The sequence below is a fragment of the Alnus glutinosa genome, chromosome 6 (assembly GCF_958979055.1).
Source record: "Alnus glutinosa chromosome 6, dhAlnGlut1.1, whole genome shotgun sequence".
Lineage (NCBI taxonomy): Eukaryota > Viridiplantae > Streptophyta > Magnoliopsida > Fagales > Betulaceae > Alnus > Alnus glutinosa.
This window is the reverse complement of record NC_084891.1, coordinates 5,095,010-5,114,244: the sequence shown is the minus strand read 5'-3', so window position 1 is coordinate 5,114,244 and position 19,235 is coordinate 5,095,010. Positions and strand designations below refer to the sequence as shown.

General features: G+C 36.5%; 1 pseudogene; it reads left to right on the top strand.

Moving 5' to 3' along the window:
• The first annotated feature begins 12,019 nt into the window (after positions 1–12,019).
• LOC133871437 (uncharacterized) lies at positions 12,020–17,139 on the top strand (annotated as a pseudogene).
• The last annotated feature ends 2,096 nt before the right edge of the window (positions 17,140–19,235 follow it).

Here is a 19,235-nt window from a genome sequence, read left to right as displayed (position 1 = left end):
TAAAAAAATTAAAAATTAAATTAAATAAAAAACGAAAAAAAAAATATTTTAAAAAAAAGAACAAATTTTTTAAAAAAGTAAACAAAAAATAACTGATATTTTAAAAAAAAAATGAAAAAAAGAAAAAAGAAAAACCAGTTTTTATTAAATTAAAAAACGAAAAATAACAAATTTTTTTAAACAAAAAAAAAATAACTGAAATTTATTTATTTAAAAAAAATAAAACAAATGAAAAAAAAACCAGTTTTTATTAAATTAAAAAACGAAAAAGAACAATTTTTTTTTTAAAGAAAAAAAAAACGAAAAAAACAAAAAATAACTGAAATTTATTTATTTATTTTAAAAAAATAAAACAAATGAAAAAAAAAACCAGTTTTTATTTAATTAAAAAAACGAAAAAGAACAATTTTTTTTTAAAAAAAAAAGAAAAAAAAATGAAAATTATTATTTAAAAAAAATAATAAAAAACAGTTTTAATTTTTAATTTTTTTGTTGGAATAATTTTTTGTTATTTTATATTTTTTTAATAATTTTTTTTAGTTTTTATTTTATTTTAATAATTTTATGAAGGGCATTTTTGTCATTAGGGGGACATTGACATTTTCTGGTAGTTTAAGGGGGGAGATTGACACAATTGGTAGTTTGGGGGGTACATTGACAATTGAGTGGTAGTTTGAGGGGGTTATGTGTACTTTTCCCTTTTATATATTTCCTCCGATTCGAATGAATTCATAGCCTCATAGGTATAAGAAAAAGTTATATCTAACAGAAATTTTTTTTTTTTTTTCCGACCATCCTTTGCCTATTTAACGTGAAAAAAAAATCTAATTTTAGAACAAAAATAAAAATAATATATAAATTTGAACATAAAATAAGGACAAAATATGAAAACAGACAACAAACAGAAACTGGAATATATTCTTATAATAAAAAAGAAGCATATTTTTTGTATACAAATTAGACATAAAATTAAGGAAAAAGAAAAAAAGAAAACGGACGACCAACAAAAAACAAAAAAATACTCATATAATAGAAAAAGATATATAAGTTATATATATATATTTTTTGGTATGCTTTCTTTGTTTCTAGGTATAGCAATAAGTTATGTCAAACATAATTTTTTTTTTTTTTTACGATCATTCTTTGCATATATAATATTAAAATAATTTAAATATAGATAAACTACTTTTAGAATAGAAATAAAAATAATATATAAATTATAACAAAAAGAAAAAGAAAAATAAACAATAACAAACTAACATGACCAATTGACCATAAAAAATAAAGATAAAAAAAGGAATAAAAGAAAAGGAAAGAAAAGAGAAATTACTCAAATAATGGAAATTAACTAATTGTTGTATATTTTCCCGGTTCCAAGAAAGCAAACAAAAATTATGGAGCGTAAGAAACAAAAGCCATTTATATGAGAGAAGAAGAAAGTAAGAGCATTATTTATTTCAATGGAAAATAAAGACAAAAAAACAAAAAATGAAACATACTAATATAATAGAAAATAACAGTATTTTATGTATAATTTTTCCTGTTCCAGTGAAACCTTGAAAGCAATGCCGTTGATCAAGTAAGTACGTAAACAATGTCTATTACATTCCAAAAAATAAAATAAAAATAAATAACAGTGTAAACTAAAAAATTGTCATACCTCGTACAAAAAATACCGATTAGAATCTTTTCTCTCACCATAATTTTACTCAATTCAATGTAAAATTTTCAAAAGGAAAAATAATATATAAATTAGAAGGAAAAAATAAGGGGGAAAAACAAGGAAAGGAAGAAGAAAATCACAAAAAATAAATTAAAATGAAAAATGAAAAAATGAAAAAATAAATATAACATAAAATAAATATCTTGCAGATTTCAAGCAGTACCCATACAATCATGCACGAATCAATAGACGTGGCATGAAAAATATTTTAAATTCCAAATACAATTCACAATATGGTGGTCAAATGCAATATAAGAAGTACAATGATATTCACAATTTATCTAAAACTCACTAAGGCTGCATGCAGTTGTCTTGGGAATTTAGAAGGAATGAACTCAGAAGGTAAAAATGAGCAGAAGAACAATTTTGGGATGTCTGGTTTGGAGTTGGATAACAGAGATGAGCCTATGTCTCTCAGAATTGTCTTCAAGCTTCGAAAAATGCTTAGAGTCAATTAATCAAAATGGAAAGGCTAGACAAGTTGGGAAATCTCAAGAATCAAATGGAAAGGCCAGCCAATTACCCAAATATATGGGAAATGTGAACCTAAAACAAAATATTAAACATAATTTTCCCAAAAAATTAATGGACTTGCAATAGACAAAAATAATTTAAAAAAAAAAGGAATTGATTCATATCAGTGAGAAATTATTCACCAAAAACACAGTAGTCCATGCATATTATTGAGAAAATCCCAACTCAAAAATAAAGTCATTCAGGCCATGCCAAGAGAGTGGACTAGCACATGCTAATGTTTATTTCTTGAAATTTGGTGATATATATGTGGCTAAACAAGTCTCGAACGAGAGACAATTGTTCTTCTGCTCATTTGTATCAAGCTCGAAGATATGAGAGTTCATTTGAATCGATGTTTTGGTTTAACTGGTTCCCAAATAAAAACCTAAAATATTCAAAACTTGTTTTAAGCGTTACCTTTTCATACATTTTGTGACCAAACAAGAATAATAACTCCAAATAAAATTGCTCACATTTGTAAATGATATAAAATGCATGAAAGATTTTCTATATTTAGAAAGGTTTCAACCATAACATCTTCAAACCTCTAACCATCAACTAAATACCAAGATAGATAAAGCATTCCCACAACCTTACCAAAAGTCCATATATGAGGAAGAGCTGAATTAAAAAAAAAAAAAAAAAAGGAAGAAAGAGAGAGATTACATGACTTCAGCATTTTGGATCTGAAAAACATAAATAATGCTGAACGATTAAAAAAAATAATAATTAAAATCACTTCCTTTATCTTACGTTTTCTCAACAACCAAACATACTATAAAGGAAAAAGTAATGACTAATATATATGATACGTATTAAATTTAAGAAAAAATAAAATTTCATAGAAAAAATCAAAGAAACAAGGCATACCCATATTAGCATTTTGAGCAAAAAGCAAGGGAATGTGGAATATCTACACAGATAGATAATAACGGTAAGCAAAGGTGTGTGAGAAACCCCCCCCCAAAAAAGAAGAAGAAGAAGAAGAAAAAGCCTTAAGAGAGAGAGGGAACTGACAGTAGAGAGAGATCGACGGTGGTTGGAACGGTCGGCGTGTGGCGTGGTCGTGGTAGGAATAGCTTTTGGCTAGAGGTGAGGGGGGAGGATGGAGAAGCATGGGAGAAGGAAAAAATTTGGAGGGAATGAAATGCTTCTAAACCTAAATGGCTCCAGATTTTGATTTTTTTAATGCAAATTCTTTTTTTTTTTAGTAAAAAAATTTAAAAAACTTGTGCCACGTGGGACAAGGGTCGGACAAGCGTCTGACCCTCGTCCTCCAAATAGCACAGCACGTCTCATAGAGTCTAGTCTATACAGGGGTGGATGCAAGGGAGGGCGAGCAGGGGTGCCGGCCCCTGCATCTTATTTTTTTTTAAAAAAAATTATATGTCTAATTTAGGTCCATTAGCACTCTCACCCCTACAAATTTAAGCCAAATTTAAGCCCAACCAACCGGCCTAGCCTTTTAAAAAATGAAGTATTTGGGCTGATCTCTCACAAATCAAACACAAGTTACCCAAGTATCCAACCAAACTTTTTTACCTAGCTACAACCGTATAATATTGTAATTTTTACACCAATTTGAAGAGTGAAGACCGAAGCAAACAATGAAAGATATGAGACAAACCTAAACCTTTTCATAATCTTTTTTTTTTGTAAGCCTTTACTGCTACCGTTGGGCTGAAAATATAAGAAAATTGCTCAAGAAATTGGTTGTTCCACAGCTCCGCTCTTCTTCTTTGCCTGTTGGTATCGCCGAGCCTGGGCAAACTGTGGTGACTGCCTGACTGCGACTGGTGAGTTAAGTCTTTGAGTTTATCTGTTTATGGAGATGGAGATGGAAATACAGAAAAAAGGTATGGAGTCATAATGATCTGTCATAGAGAGTCGTGCTTTTTTTTTTTTTTTTTTGTTGAAAATGTGTTGTATTCTACCGCTGCCTGTGCAAACCCTTGATTAATGTTAAAAAGTTATATTTTTCATTTGTCATGTGACTCATCGGCAGTCAGACTCATCATAGAGTCTATGAGTCTTGAGATAAGAGTGGTTGAATACTGAATATATAAGTCATATTTTGTCTTTGTTCACTTATCAATTTGTAAGATGTGTCATTGACTCATTGTGTCAAATATATAAAATATTAAAACTTATCTTTTTGTTTAACACCATTACCCATACGGTCATACCCCACTCATCATACATTAATTAATTTTTTCTTTTCTTTTCTTTTTGTGAGATTACAATTTACAAATATGTAAATGTGTGTGATTATGTTTAATGGGTAATTATTTATGTTTAATTACATGTGATTTTTTTATTTTTTTATTTTTTTTATGTGTGTAGTCTTGTCTGTGTGTTGTAGATGTAGAGATTTAGTGATTATTTGAATAATCTTAATATTGTCCACTTGTGGTGTGTCATGAATTTAAAATTTTTTTTATTCTAATTTTTTTTTGGATTATTTATTTTACATTTATATGATTATAAATAAATTTATTGACTATTATTTTTTATTATAATTGTTTTCTTATTCAGACAAGGACAACATTGGCATCTTTGGAGAAGGTTTTCTTCATACTTTGGGATTTTGTTAGTGTCAATAAGTTTTAGTAGATTTTTGCCACTTTCAGGTACGTTATTTGTTATTGTTTGATCCTTTTATTAAGCTATTTTTTAAAAATTTGTTAGATTAATAGTGATCATTATATTGTAATAATTTAATTATAATATCATTGGAATATGTGTCATAAGTCATGAGTTTTTTTAGTGTAAAAACACTTAAAACTAATAGATAAATAAATTTTCAGGTTTCCGAAAAATCTTAGATTACATCATGGGCAAGCCAAAAAGAATTGATGCATTTTTTAAGAAAAAAGATGCAGATTCAAATTCTAAAATGTCTTCTTCCACATCTAATCCTCAAGCTTCAGCTCCTGAGCAACGCCCTTCTAAAATGCTAAGAATTGAATCTCAAATTGAGTCAGTTGACATTTCTGCTATACAACATGATCCAGGGTTACGTCCTCAAATATCGGAATATCCAGTTAATCAACAGGATGAAATTAGGCGTGCTTATCTTAAAGACGGTCCATATAGATTCATTCCTTCTAACAGTTCTGGATATCCATTTTTGGGAATTGGAAAAAATCGTCGGAGATTTCAATCATCTTGGTACAAAATGTTTAATTGGTTAGAATACTCTCCTACAAAAGATGCTGCTTATTGTTTGCCCTGCTATCTTTTCGGTAAAAAGCCAACGGGACGACCTGGCGCTAATGCATTTACTATTGAATGATTTCGTAATTGGAAAAAGGTTAATGAGGGTATAAAGTGTGCTTTTTTGGTCCATATGGGAACGGATCCATGTTCACCTCATAATAATGCTGTTAAGTGTTGTGATACTTTGAAGAATCAATCTCAACATATTGAAAATGTGATTGATAAGCAAACTTCGGAACAAAAATTAAACAATTGATTGCGATTGAAGACTTCAATCGATTGTATTCGTTATTGAACATCCCAAAGATGTGCTCTTAGAGGTCATGATGAGGGTCCACATTCAAAAAATCGTGGCAATTTCCTTGAGTTGATAGAACTTGTATCCATGTACAATGAGAAAGTTGATAAGGTTGTCTTAGAAAATGCTCCACAAAATGCTAAATATGATGCGAAGCTTTGGTGGCGGACTTGTGATGAAGAGGATTTATCTAGACCAAAGGTACCGACTTGGGAGAGCATGCGAAAGGAGTTGAAAGATCAATTCCTCCCCTGCAACACCGCATGGGTTGCCAGGGATTCATTGATGAAACTGAAGCATACCATTTCAGTTCGTGAGTACGTGAAGCAGTTTAGCTCCTTGATGCTAGATATCAAGGACATGTCCGAGGCAGATAAGTTGTATAACTTCTTGTCTGGGCTGCAAGGCTGGGCTCAGCTTGAATTAAGAAGGCAGGGAGTTTGTGACCTCCCTACTGCCATGGCTGCTGCAGATGCCTTGGTGGATTTTCGCCAAAGCAGAGAAGATGGGGAACAAAGGAAGCCTAAGTCTAAAGACAAAGGCAAGAAGAAGGAATGGGAAGGGAAGAAGTCCCAACCCAAGGGCAAACCGAACAATAACAAGAGCAAGAGCAACGGGGCAGAAAAGCAGCCCTACAGGAGAAACAACGGCTGTTTTATATGTAATGGGCCTCATAGGGCAAAGGATTGCTCCAAGAAGGAGAAGCTCAATTCCATGTCCACTGCTGGAGTGGAACATAAGGGTGATGATGGAGACACTCAGGTGAGGATGAACCCTCTCCAAGTTCGGCTCAATGCCCTCAAGAGCGAAGCAACAACTGAGTTGCTGTTCGTCCCTGTAGAAGCCAACACTCAGTGTGCTTCGGCCATGCTGAACACTGGGGCCACTCATAACTTCGTGGCTGCCCATATGGTGGAGAAGCTATGGCTAAAAGTGAGCAACTGTCCGAATCAATTGAAGGTAGTAAATTCGGAAGTACAACCTGTGATAGATATGGCACATGCTGTCTCTTTGAAGGTGGGAGACTGGACATGAAAGGTAACTTTTCTTGTTGTACCTCTTGACAATTTTAATATCATACTGGGAAACACATTCTTTGTGTTGGCCAAAGCAGTGCCTATGCCTTTTCTTGGGGGTTTGTTAATCATGGATGAAGAGCAACCATGCTTTGTAAAAGCAACCAAGAAGGAAGTTGGGGAATGCAGCAAGAAGAAATGCCTTATTTCAGCTATGCAGCTGAAGGATGGCTTGAGGAGAGGGGAAGTTACTTACTTGGCGGCCTTGAGGGAAGTCAAGAAGAGGGATGCAGTTAAAGTCCCTGAGAAGGTGGCTGAGTTGTTGGTGGAGTTCAGAGATGTAATGCCTGCGGAGCTGCCCAAGACTCTTCCACCTAGGCGAGCTGTGGATCACAAGATTGAGTTGCTGCCTGGTTCTATCCCCCCTGCTCGAGCCCCTTACCGAATGTCGCCTAAGGAGTTAGTGGAGTTGCAGAATCAGCTCACAGAGTTGTTGGAGGCAGGATTCGTCCAGCCTTCTAAAGCACCCTATGGTGCCCCTGTTCTGTTCCAGAAGAAGAATGATGGAGCTCTTCGCATGTGTATTGACTACAGGGCCTTGAACAAGGTTACAATGAAGAATAAGTACCCTGTGCCCCTGATTCAAGACTTGTTTGATCGTCTTTGCAAGGTTGCCTACTCTTCCAAGCTGGATCTACGGTCGGGCTACTGACAAGTGTGGATTGCAGAAGGGGATGAGCCTAAGACAACATGTGTGACCCGGTATGGTTCCTTTGAATTTATGGTGATGCCTTTTGGGCTCACCAATGCTCCTGCTACTTTTTGCAATCTAATGAATGATGTCTTCCATGATTATATTGATAAATTTGTTGTAGTATATCTGGATGACATTGTTGTTTATAGTGAGTCTTTTGATGACCACTTATGCCATTTGAGATTGGTGTTGTCCCGGTTGAGGGAAAACTCCTTATATGTAAAAGAGGAGAAATGCGACTTTGCTCACAAAGATATTCTGTTTCTTGGTCATAGGATCAGTTTGAGAAAGATCTTGATGGACGATGGGAAGGTGAAGGCAATTCATGATTGGCCTCCCCCAAAGACCGTGTCGGAGCTGCGGTCCTTCCTTGGCTTGGCTAACTACTACAGGAAGTTCATTGCTGCATATGCCAAGAAGGCAGCCCCACTCACTGACTTGCTGAAGAAAGAAACGAAGTGGTGCTGGAGTGACCAGTGCTAGGCAGCATTTGAGAAGCTTAAGATGGCAGTGGCAAGTGAGCCAGTCTTGCATTTGCCCAATTTCGAGCTGCCATTCGAAGTGCACACTGATGCCTCAGACAGGGCCATAGACGGAGTGTTGGTACATGAGGGCCACCCTGTGGCATATGAAAGTAGGAAGCTGAGCAGAGGTACCCTGCCCATGAGAAAGAGATGCTGGCTGTAATTATCTGCTAGGCGCACAATTTGTAGTCCGCACCAACAATGCTTCCAACACCTACTTCCATTCTCAGAAGAAATTATCTCTGAAGCAGGCTCGATGGCAAGGCAAGAGTTCCTGCAAGAATATGATTTCGTGTGGGAGCACAAACCTGGGAGGCACAACCAAGTGGCTGATGCATTGAGCCGCAAACATGTGGATGCTGTGGTGGCTGCACTGTCAAGGGTGGAGACTGACTTCCTTGACAGAATTCGTGAGCTGGCTAAGCATGATTCTGCCTATGTGAAGATGGCAGACCTGGTGAAGCAGGGTGTCGTGCGCCGGTATTGGTTGGAGGATGGCCTACTGTATGCTAAGGGCCGTCACTTATATGTTCCTTCTGGTGCTGTGCGGCGTGAACTATTGAAAGAATCACACGATTCTCAATGGGCGGGGCACCCTGGTGGGGAAAGGATGCTTGCCCTCATGACCCGATCATATTACTGGCCTCGTTTGAGAGAAGATGTTGAGCTTTATGTGAAGACGTGCTTGGTATGCCAGCAAGACAAAGGGAGTCAAAGGAAGGAAGCAGGCTTGCTGCAACCTCTCCCTGTGCCTGACAAGCCTTGGGCCTCAGTCTCTATGGATTTCCTTGGGGGATTTCCGAAGGTTGATGGAATGGAGGTAGTAATGGTGGTGGTTGACAGGCTTTTAAAGTATGCTGTGTTTATGGCTGTGCCAAGTACATGCTCAGCTGAACTTGCTGCCATGATGTTTTTTGCCAATGTTGTGAAAATCTTTGAGCTACCTGAAGATATTGTGTGTGACAGAGACCATAGATTTACTGGCAGGTTCTGGACAGCCTTATTCAACACTATGGGGTCAGAATTGAAGTTTTCTACAGGCTATCACCCTCAAACAGATGGGCAAACAGAGAGGGTGAATGCCCTACTAGAAGATTACTTGAGACACTATGTCTCTACTAGCCAAAAGAATTGGCTAGACTTGCTGGATGTTGCATAGTTTGCATATAACATGCACAAGTCCTCTGCAACAGGCATAAGTCCCTCAGAATTGGTGTTTGGCCAGCAACCTATTGCCCCTCACGAGATTGCTGTCCAAAAGACCGGAGGAAAGTGCCCTGCTGCCTACCGATTTATAAGGGAAAGGCAGGAAATGATGCAGTAGGCCAAAGATAGTTTGGCCAAGGCACAAAGGCGGATGAAGAAATTTACTGATGCAAAGAGGTGTTCGTTGGAATTCTCTGTGGGTGACAAAGTGATGCTAAAGTTGCCTACCAAAGTCCTCAGGAAATTCCACAGAGGTGTCATTCACAAAGGGCTGATTCCTAAATATGATGGCCACTTTGAAGTTGTGAAACGAGTGGGCAAGGTGGCCTATCGATTGAAGCTGCCTGAAAGGTTGAAGGTGCACCCCACCTTCCATGTGAGCCTCCTCAAACCTCACTATGAAGATGCTGAGGAGCCTGCTAGAAACAAGCCACACAGAGCACCACCTAATGTTCAGAAAGAATTTGAACTTAAGGTGGAGAAGATACTGAACCACAAGAGGGAAGGCCAGCACAAGAAGAATTGGAGGAACTTTTTTCTAGTTCAGTGGAAGGGCCTCCCCATTTCTGAAGCTACATGGGAAAGGGATACCACTCTGTGGCAGTTTGAAGAAGAGGTCCAAGAGTATCTAGCTACCCACTCGACGAGTTCGTCGATTTCAAGAGGTGGGGGTGGTTTGTCACAGCTGTGACATGGCTGCATTGGTGGCAGCAAGTGGGTTGCCTTGCACCCTTGCTGACCACCAAGCCCAAGCATGAGGGAGGCATGCTATGGGCTGAAATTGGAAGCTTGGCAAAATCGGTTGGTGTGGCCCAAGCACTTTCAAGGTGCTTGGCCCAGCAGGCTTGCTGCTGTATGGGCTGTGGTGCAGTCCAGACTCTGATTCCTTTGTTGATGAATGACTCTTCTAGTTGCTGCAAGCAGTGGCCACGTGGTGGCACTCTCCTGCCCTTGCCTGGGCACAAATGATGAGCTGCAGTGGGGGAATTCAAGCTAGATATGGCCCCTAACAGTGGCCTTGACACTGATAGGGCGAATTCAAATTGGATGTAACCCCTGACAGTGGCCTTGACACTGGTTGGACGAAGTTGAACAGGCTGTGGCTTCTGACAGTAGCCCAGCTGCTGGTTGGGCGAATTCAAATGTGCTTGGGGGTTTGGCTCTAATGATGGGCGTTGGCAGTGCATGGAAGAAGGCTGGAGGAAGGCAGAGGAAGCTGTTGGTGCAGTTTAAATATGACAACTGCTGCAAACACGTGGCATGGCTGCTGGGGCTGATTACTTATGGGCAGAGAGATGCTGCAAGTGGTTTGATGCTGCAACAAGGTGTGGGCGCATGCCAGGTGGCTGCCCCACACTGCCAAAGCTGAAGACTAGTTGCTGGGCTATTTAAGGAGTGCTGGGAGCTCCTGAATAGCCAGAGAAGAGGGATCCAACTTAGTCTTGTGTGAGCTGCTGCTGAGAGGAAACACTGAGTGCTGTGTGAGTATTCTGTGAGTTCCATTTGTAAGCCTTATTGGCTGTGTGAGACTTGGGCGCCAAAGTGTTGTGAGGGCCCTTGTCATTCCTTGTATATTCGTTGAGTTGAATTGTAAAGGTTGGGAGGTGTTGCTCCCGTAAAAGGTTGTGTGCTGTGCTGTGATTGTTGCTAACTAACCTCGGTAAGGTGTTGCTGGGCTGCTTAGACATTGTTGTGTGCTTTGTCTAAGGCCATCACGGGGCTGATCACATCATATCCAAAAAGATATTTTACATGTCTTGGCAAAGAGGGTACGAAATGCAATTCGTGAAGAAATTGGTGATTCAAAATTTTGTATTATGTTGATGAAACATGAGATGAGTCCAAGAAAGAACAAATGGCTATTGTTTTAAGATTTGTTGACAAAGATGGTTTTATTCAAGAACGTTTCTTTGATGTTGTCCATGTTAAAGATACATCGGCATCGACTTTAAAGAATGAAATATCTATTGTTCTTTCTCAACATTGTCTTGATATTCAAAATATTCGTGGACAAGGGTATGATGGTGCTAATAATATGCCTGGTGAATGGAAAGGATTACAAGCATTATTTCTTAATGATTGTCCTTGTGCATACTATGTTCATTGTTTCGCTCATCGATTACAATTAGCATTAGTTGTTGCATCTAGAGAGGTAGTTTTTGTTCATGAGTTCTTCTCAAATTTGAATTTCACTATCAATGTTGTTGGTGCTTCATGTAAACGTCATGATGAACTACAAGCTACTCAAGCAGCAGAAATTGCACATTTGTTAGCTATTGATGAACTTGAACTGGAAAAGGAGTTAACCAAATTGACACTTTGAAATGAGCTGGTGATACTTGTTGGAGTTCTCATTTTCAATCTATTTGTAGCCTAGTAAGGCTGTTTAATGCTACTTGTTCAGTGCTTGAAAATATTATAAATGAAGGATCCACTTACTCTCAACGTGGTGATGCTAATGCTGCTTATAAAATGATTACTTCATTTCAATTCATATTCATTTTACATTTGATGAAGGAAATCATGGGTATCACTGATGGCCTTGTCAACATTTGCAACAAAAATCTCAAGATATTTTGACTGCTGTGCACTTGGTTGATAATACAAAAAAACTTATCCAAAAGTTGAGAGATGAAGATTGGGATAGATTGCTTGAGGAAGTAGTATCTTTCTGCAAGAAATTTGAAATTTGAAATTGACATTCCAGATTTGGGTGCTCGTTATGTTCAACGCCGAGGTCGTCACCAACGAGATCACATCACAATGGAGCATTATTATCATTTTGACATATTCAATGCTACCATAGACTTTCAGTTGCAAGAGCTCGATAATAGGTTTAGTGAAGGGGCAATGGAACTCTTGACACTTAGTTCAGCTTTGGATCCAAATGATACCTATAAGTCTTTTAACATTGATGATATATGTAGGCTTGCAGAAAAGTATTATCCTCTTGATTTTTCAGAGCAAGAGAAAATTAATTTGGGATTTCAATTGAAACATTTTCAACTTGATATGCTTCATGATCCGAAATTAAAAAATTTGTCTTCCATTGCAGAATTATGTCGAGGATTGATAGAGACAGAAAAATCAGAGAAATATCATTTTATTGACAGATTGATTCGTCTTGTTTTGACTCTTCCAGTGTCTACGGCAACTACCGAATGAGCATTTTTAGCTATGAAAGTCATTAAAACAAGACTTCGTAACAAAATAGACGATGAGTTTCTCGCAAATAGTTTGGTTGTCTAAATTGAGAGGGAAATTTCTGAGAGCTTCAATTCAAATTTGATACTTGATGATTTTGTTTCTCTAAGAACGCGTAGGATGCAATTTTAGCCACTTTTTATTTTTGTTTAATTTTGTACTATTGCCTACATTACAACTTATTAATATATTAATTATGACATATTTATGAAGTCTGATATATATACTTTTTGTGATTCACATACTGTGTTATTATTCTTATTTTGAATTGTGTTCACCATAATTTTATATATACTATAAATGAAGTATGTAATGAGAATAAAAATTTATTTTATCATTATATTTTATTATTCGAATTTCGCCCCTAGTAGGATAAATTCTTGGCTCCACCTCTGAGTCTATATACCCAAGTTGTTTTGTCGTGTCGATCTGTCTTTATCACAGCAGGTACACATGTGTCGACAGCAGGTACACATGTATCTAATGATTACACAACTAATCATTAGATAGTCAAATATATATGGCTTTAATGGCGTAATTGCAAAAATCGAAAAATTAAAAAGAAAGAAAGTGTGGTGTATTGCAAAGCACTTGATTTATTCTTTTGTCATAGGCTAGAACCGGAAGAAAGAAGAGATCAAATTCCGCAAAAGTCAAAGGTGTCCATAGGTGTTTAAAAGAAAGTCATAGTCTCAAAGAGTCAGTCAATATACCCAAGTCATTTTATGAACTCATAACATTTCTAGTGTGCTCTCCATTTCAAATTTTTCACTAAAATTTGACGAAAAATTCAAAAAACTCAACTCCAACAAGCTCTCTATAAATTCTTTATTTTTGGCTCTTGTCAGAATCTCACCTCAAATTTGGCTCACAAATTTCATGAACTATTCAATATTTTATTATCTGCCTCTTTTAACTTCACTTTATATTTTTTTCTCTCTCCTCAATTGTTAGGAGTGGTTGCTTAAAATCATTAAAATATTAGGAAAAACTTCAATTTACCCCCATGAAGTTGTCATCGATTTGCAATTCTACCACCAATGTTTCAATTTTGTTAATTGCATCCCATTAAGTTTCAGAAATTTTCAAGTTAGGGATTCCTTCCAATTGATCCGTTTGAAATAACGATAGTCGCCCCACATGCCATGCACATGCGTTTTTTAGTTCTAACTTACCAAAAATGACCCAATTTTTCCAAAATGATGCATTTGAAGCACTGGAAGGCCACATTCACGTACTCTCTCGTCTCCGGCCGATTCAACATGCGTAGCTTCGGCGATATTCCTCTAAGCTTCGAACGCCAAGCGAAAGAATGAGCTTTTGGGATGATCACGATCTCGCCGACCCACATCTAAACCCATTCAAAACACCATTAGGTGATGACGGTTAGTAGGATCAGATTTTCCAGGATTCCAAACGATAAATCATGTAGCAATGCAAAGTATTCATTCCTTTCTGGCCTTCTTCTGTCGTTCATTCAATTGGCATTTTCTTTTGAGTTGGATAGGATTTTGGATTTTGCTTGCTCCAAACTCTTGTTGGATTATGGATTTTCTTTCAGCGCTCGAGGCCTGTGGTGTAAAAGTCCTAATCATAGAGTTCAAGATATACCTTGGTTATACTTATTTAAGTTTAATGCTTGTTAGTCCATTATCTGACGCATATCACCTTTATTATGTTTTTTTCGGAAATGTGCAAACCCCACATTCATTGGCTGTTTAACTTTTTCATGCAGAAATCAAAGTCATCAGATTCAGAAGCTACTGATAACTTTTTTCATTACCGTGAGTGGTGTTTGTGGTTGTGGACCTGTGGTGGAAAAAGAAGCTGAAGTGAAAGTGTGAAACTCAGAAACTGTGAAGTGTGGAAGTTGGGCATTGCTTCTCTACTATACTTGTGCTGATCTTGTGACTCTTGTCTACAAGGTAATTTCTCTATTCAAATTTTCATAATATTTTTTGGTTTTGGGTTATATAAGAAATTATGAATGATGTTAGTTTTGAAGTTTTTAGTTTTTCATATTATTATTTTTAGTTTAGTATTATATAGACTCTTGTTTTTTTTGGCTTTTTTTTTTTAGATTGTATGATTGTTACTTGTTAGACTCTGATAATATATTTTTTTTTTGGTTGATAGTTTGATTGTATCTTATGGGGTTGTAATTTAATTTGGAAAATTTAGGTTCATCAAGCATGTCAAAGTTTAAAACTATCGAGTCATTCTTCAAAAAAAAGAAGTTGATGTTCCAGAAAGTAATCTACCATTGAATTTTAATGCTGAAACTTCAAATCTCAAAGAACGTCCTCTTAAATCTCAAAGGATTGAAGTTGAAGAACATCCTTATGAATCTCTAATTGTGGAAGCTCAAGAGATTCCTTTTAAATCCTCCACGCTTAATGTTAACGAAGTTGATGGTTTTTCTATAGAACGGGATCCAGGAAAACGTCCTCCGATGTGGGACTATCCAGTCAATCGACGTGATGAAATAAGAATGGCTTATTTGAAAGCACGTCCATATCAAATTTTGCGTAAAGACTATCCATTTTCTGGACCAAAAAATCATCCCCGTCGTTTTCAAGCTTCATGGTTCACACAATTTTCATCTTGGCTTGAGTATTCTCCTACTACGGATGCCATATATTGTCTACCATATTATCTTTTTACAATGAAACCAGTTGGACGTCATGGATGGGATGTATTTATCACCAAGGGATTTAGAAATTGGAAAAAGGTTCACGATGGAAAGAAATGTGCCTTTTTGACTCATATTGGAGAGGATCCTTGTTCACCCTATAATAATGCTGTGAAATCTTGTGAGGATTTAAAACAACAATCACAGCATATCGATAAATTATTGAATGCACAAAGAACTGAACAAATTCAAAATAATCGACTACGTGTAAAAACTTCTATTGATGTTGTTCGGTGGCTTGCATTTCAAGGATGTGCTTTTAGAGGTCATGATGAGACTCATGATTCAAATAATCGAGGTAATTTTCTTGAGATGATTAAAATTTTGGCATCATATAATGAAAAAGTTGCAACAGTTGTTTTGGAAAATGCTCCTAAATCTGCAAAGTATACTTCACATAGAATTCAAAAGGAGATTTTGCAATTCATGGCAAGTAAAGTGCGAGATAAAATTCGTGAAGATATTGGAGACTCTAAATTTTGTATTATTGTTGATGAAGCACGAGATGAGTCTAAAAGAGAACAAATGGCTATTGTTCTGAGATTTGTTGACAAATATGGTTTTATACAAGAACGCTTCTTTGATCTTGTTCATGTTAAAGATACATCGGCATTGACTCTCAAGAATAAAATAACTGATGTTCTTTCTCATCATGGACTTGACATTCAAAATATTCGTGGACAATGATATGATGGTGCTAGCAATATGCGTGGTGAATGGAAAGGATTGCAGACATTATTTCTTAATGATTGTCCTTATGCATACTATGTTCATTGTTTTGCTCACCGATTGCAATTAGCATTAGTTGCTGCATCTAGAGAAGTGGTTTCTGTTCATGAGTTCTTCACAAATTTGAATTTCATTATCAATATTGTTGGTGCTTCATGTAAACGTCACGATCAACTACAAGCTGCTCAAGCAGAAAAAATTGCACATATGCGAGCTATTGGTGATCTTGAAATTGGAAAAGGAGCTAACCAAATTGACACTTTGAAACGAGCTGGTGATACTCATTGGGGTTCTCATTATAATTCTATTTGCAGCCTAATAAGTATGTTTGATGCTACTTGTCCAGTGCTTGAAATAATTAGAAGAGAATGAGCTAATTACTCTCAACGGGGAGATGCTAATGCTGCTTATAAAATGGTTACATCCTTCGAATTCATTTTTATTTTACATTTGATGAAGGAAATCATGGGTATCACTGATGTTCTTTGTCAAGCTTTGCAGCAAAAATCTCAAGACATTTTGAATGCTATTAATTCAGTTTCTACTGCAAAAAAACTTATCCAAAAGCTGAGAGATGATGATTGGGAGAAATTGCTTGAGAGTGTAGTCTCTTTCTCCAAGAAATTTGAAATTGACATCCCAGACTTGAGTGCTCGTTATGTTGAAGGTCGAGGTCGTAATCAACAGAATCACATTACAGTGGAGCATCATTATCATTTTGACATATTCAATGCTGCTATAGACTTTAAACTGCAAGAGCTTAATTGTAGGTTTGGTGAAAGGGCAGTCAAACTTTTGACACTTAGCTCAGCTTTGAATCCAAATGATGGTTATAAATCATTTAAAATTGATGATATATGTAGTCTTGCAGCTTGATTTTTCTGAGCAGGAGAAAATTAATTTGGGATTCCAGTTGAAGTATTTTGAACTTGATGTGCATAATGATTTGAAGTTGCAAAATTTGTCTTCCATTGCAGAATTATGTCAAGGATTGGTAGAGACAGGAAAATCAAAGACATACTATCTTATTGATAGATTGATTCGTCTTGTTTTGACTCTTCCAGTGTCTACAGCGACTGCCGAACGAGCCTTCTCAGCTATGAAAATTGTTAAAACAAGATTTCGCAACAAAATGGAAGATGAATTTCTTGCAAATAGTTTAGTTGTGTATATTGAAAGGGAAATTGCTGAGAGCTTCAATTTAGATTCGATACATGATGATTTTGTTTCTCTAAAAGGACGTAAACTAGGTTTTTGAACACTTTATATTTCTATCTTTTTGTACTAGTACCAACATGTTTTTGTTGCTAATATATTAATTTTGGCACATATTTATAATGAATTTTTATGATGTACTTTTGTGATATACATTGTGTTGTGTGTCAAGTTATTCAATTTTTATTTTAAATTATATTTATCGCCCCTGCAATGTCAATTACTTGGGTCCGCCACTGACCCTCACAATCTTCACCGTCACTTCTCCCATGTAGCCGGCAGAGTCTGATGTTATCCAGTCCTCCATGAGCCCAAAACTCTTCGACATCGTCCAACTACCGCCGATTGACATCTCTGGCCTAGTTGACGCAAACACTCGGATTGTTACACAACTCTTGGTGATGATGCGGGAAGCCCGGCCAGCCATTCGTTCCGCAATCTCTACCTTGAAGCCCTGACCAACCATGCTTATCGTCGACCTATTTGGAATCAAATCTTTTCCTATAGTTGATGAACTTGATATGCTCAAGTACGTTTACTTCCCTACGAACGCATGGTTCCTTGCTTTGACCATATATTTGCCGTTCCTCGACAAAGAGGTGAAGGAGAGTATGTTGACCAAGTTGGAGGGCTTTTAGCTGGATGTGGGATACAACTGGAGACCAGTCCATAGTAGTGGAATGACAGCATTTGTGGCTTGGTTTGTGATTGGTGCACAACTAAATTTACCATTAAGGGCCTGATCGGACCTACTCTCCATTACAAAAGCAAACATATATAAACGACAGAGTTGATTCCTCAAGGGAAGCATAAAATAGTGTCAAACGAAGAAAAAGGAGAATGCATGGAAAATGCTCTAGTGCTGACCGTAGGAGCTGGGCCTTCTGGCCTGGCAATGGCAAGATGCTAAACTCAACGCTGAATGCTCCGACGCTATAAGAGAAAAGTGATCCATAGCAATGTGTAACTCTCAATCAAGGAAAGACCAATTATTAGTGGTGGCTTGACGAAGATGGAAAGGTCACAGTACTTTTGCTTCTTAATAATTCTCACTTTTTTGTCTCTTTGATGCCCATCTTATGGTGAGTTTGCTCCATTTCTTTTGTTTTTGGATTGGAAGTGAAAATATACACCACAGAGCCACACGAGTTTTTTTTAAGACTTGGACATACACCAAAAATATACGCAGGGGCCTCCTTTGTATAGCCCAGTGGCACTCCACCAAGATGGAAGCTTGCTATTTAAGGTTTGCTATTTAATCTTTGTCACTCATTTTTGCCATTTGTTTCTCCGATGGAAATCTTTGGCTTCTCTCTAGCTTTGTTACTAGATATGTTTCAGGACATATAATTATATATGCATGTATCTTAGCAAATTAAGATCGATGTTCCTTTCAAGATCTTATAGAAATATCACCTAAGGCGATCGATGGGCAGAATATGGTGGCATATATTGTAACGCCCCAGTTTTTAAAACATATTTTAAATACACTAAAGAATAAAATAATTATTTTCAGTTGTTTTATAAATATTTGCAATTGATTTTGATGAACTGTGTTTCAATAAACTGATAATTATTTTTATCACCAAAAATTACTGAGTTAATAAAATAGAACAGATAATTTACCATAGGATTAATTAATCTTATTTTTTTCAGAATATTACTTGGCAATTATTCTTTATGTATAATAAATCGAATATATCATTTCTGCTAAACAAATATTTTTAATCAAAAGCAAGGTGAACCAGCTTGTAGACTAAATAATTGTTCAGTGTTTTTATAATTTTTATATTTCAATTCATCTCCACTGCGTCTTAATTAAAACAACATCATCTGATCTTCCCCACCATTTTCTCCACTTCACATTTTTATAACCCATCGATGCAGGGCAGCTCGTGGTGCACTCATGATTTGATTAAAAACTCTTTTATAGCATATAATTATTATTAGTTTATTAACCACATTTTATCGGATCGCACCTTTCCTCACGCACTCCTCCTTCTTTTCCATTATTTCTGCTCCTTTTCCAGCTATCCCTTCTTTCCAGCATTATGTTTATTGTTATTATAATTTAAGTGGCCGACTATTGTGATTGAAACACTACCTCTCAGCACACTTCCTCTTCCATTATTCCTTCTC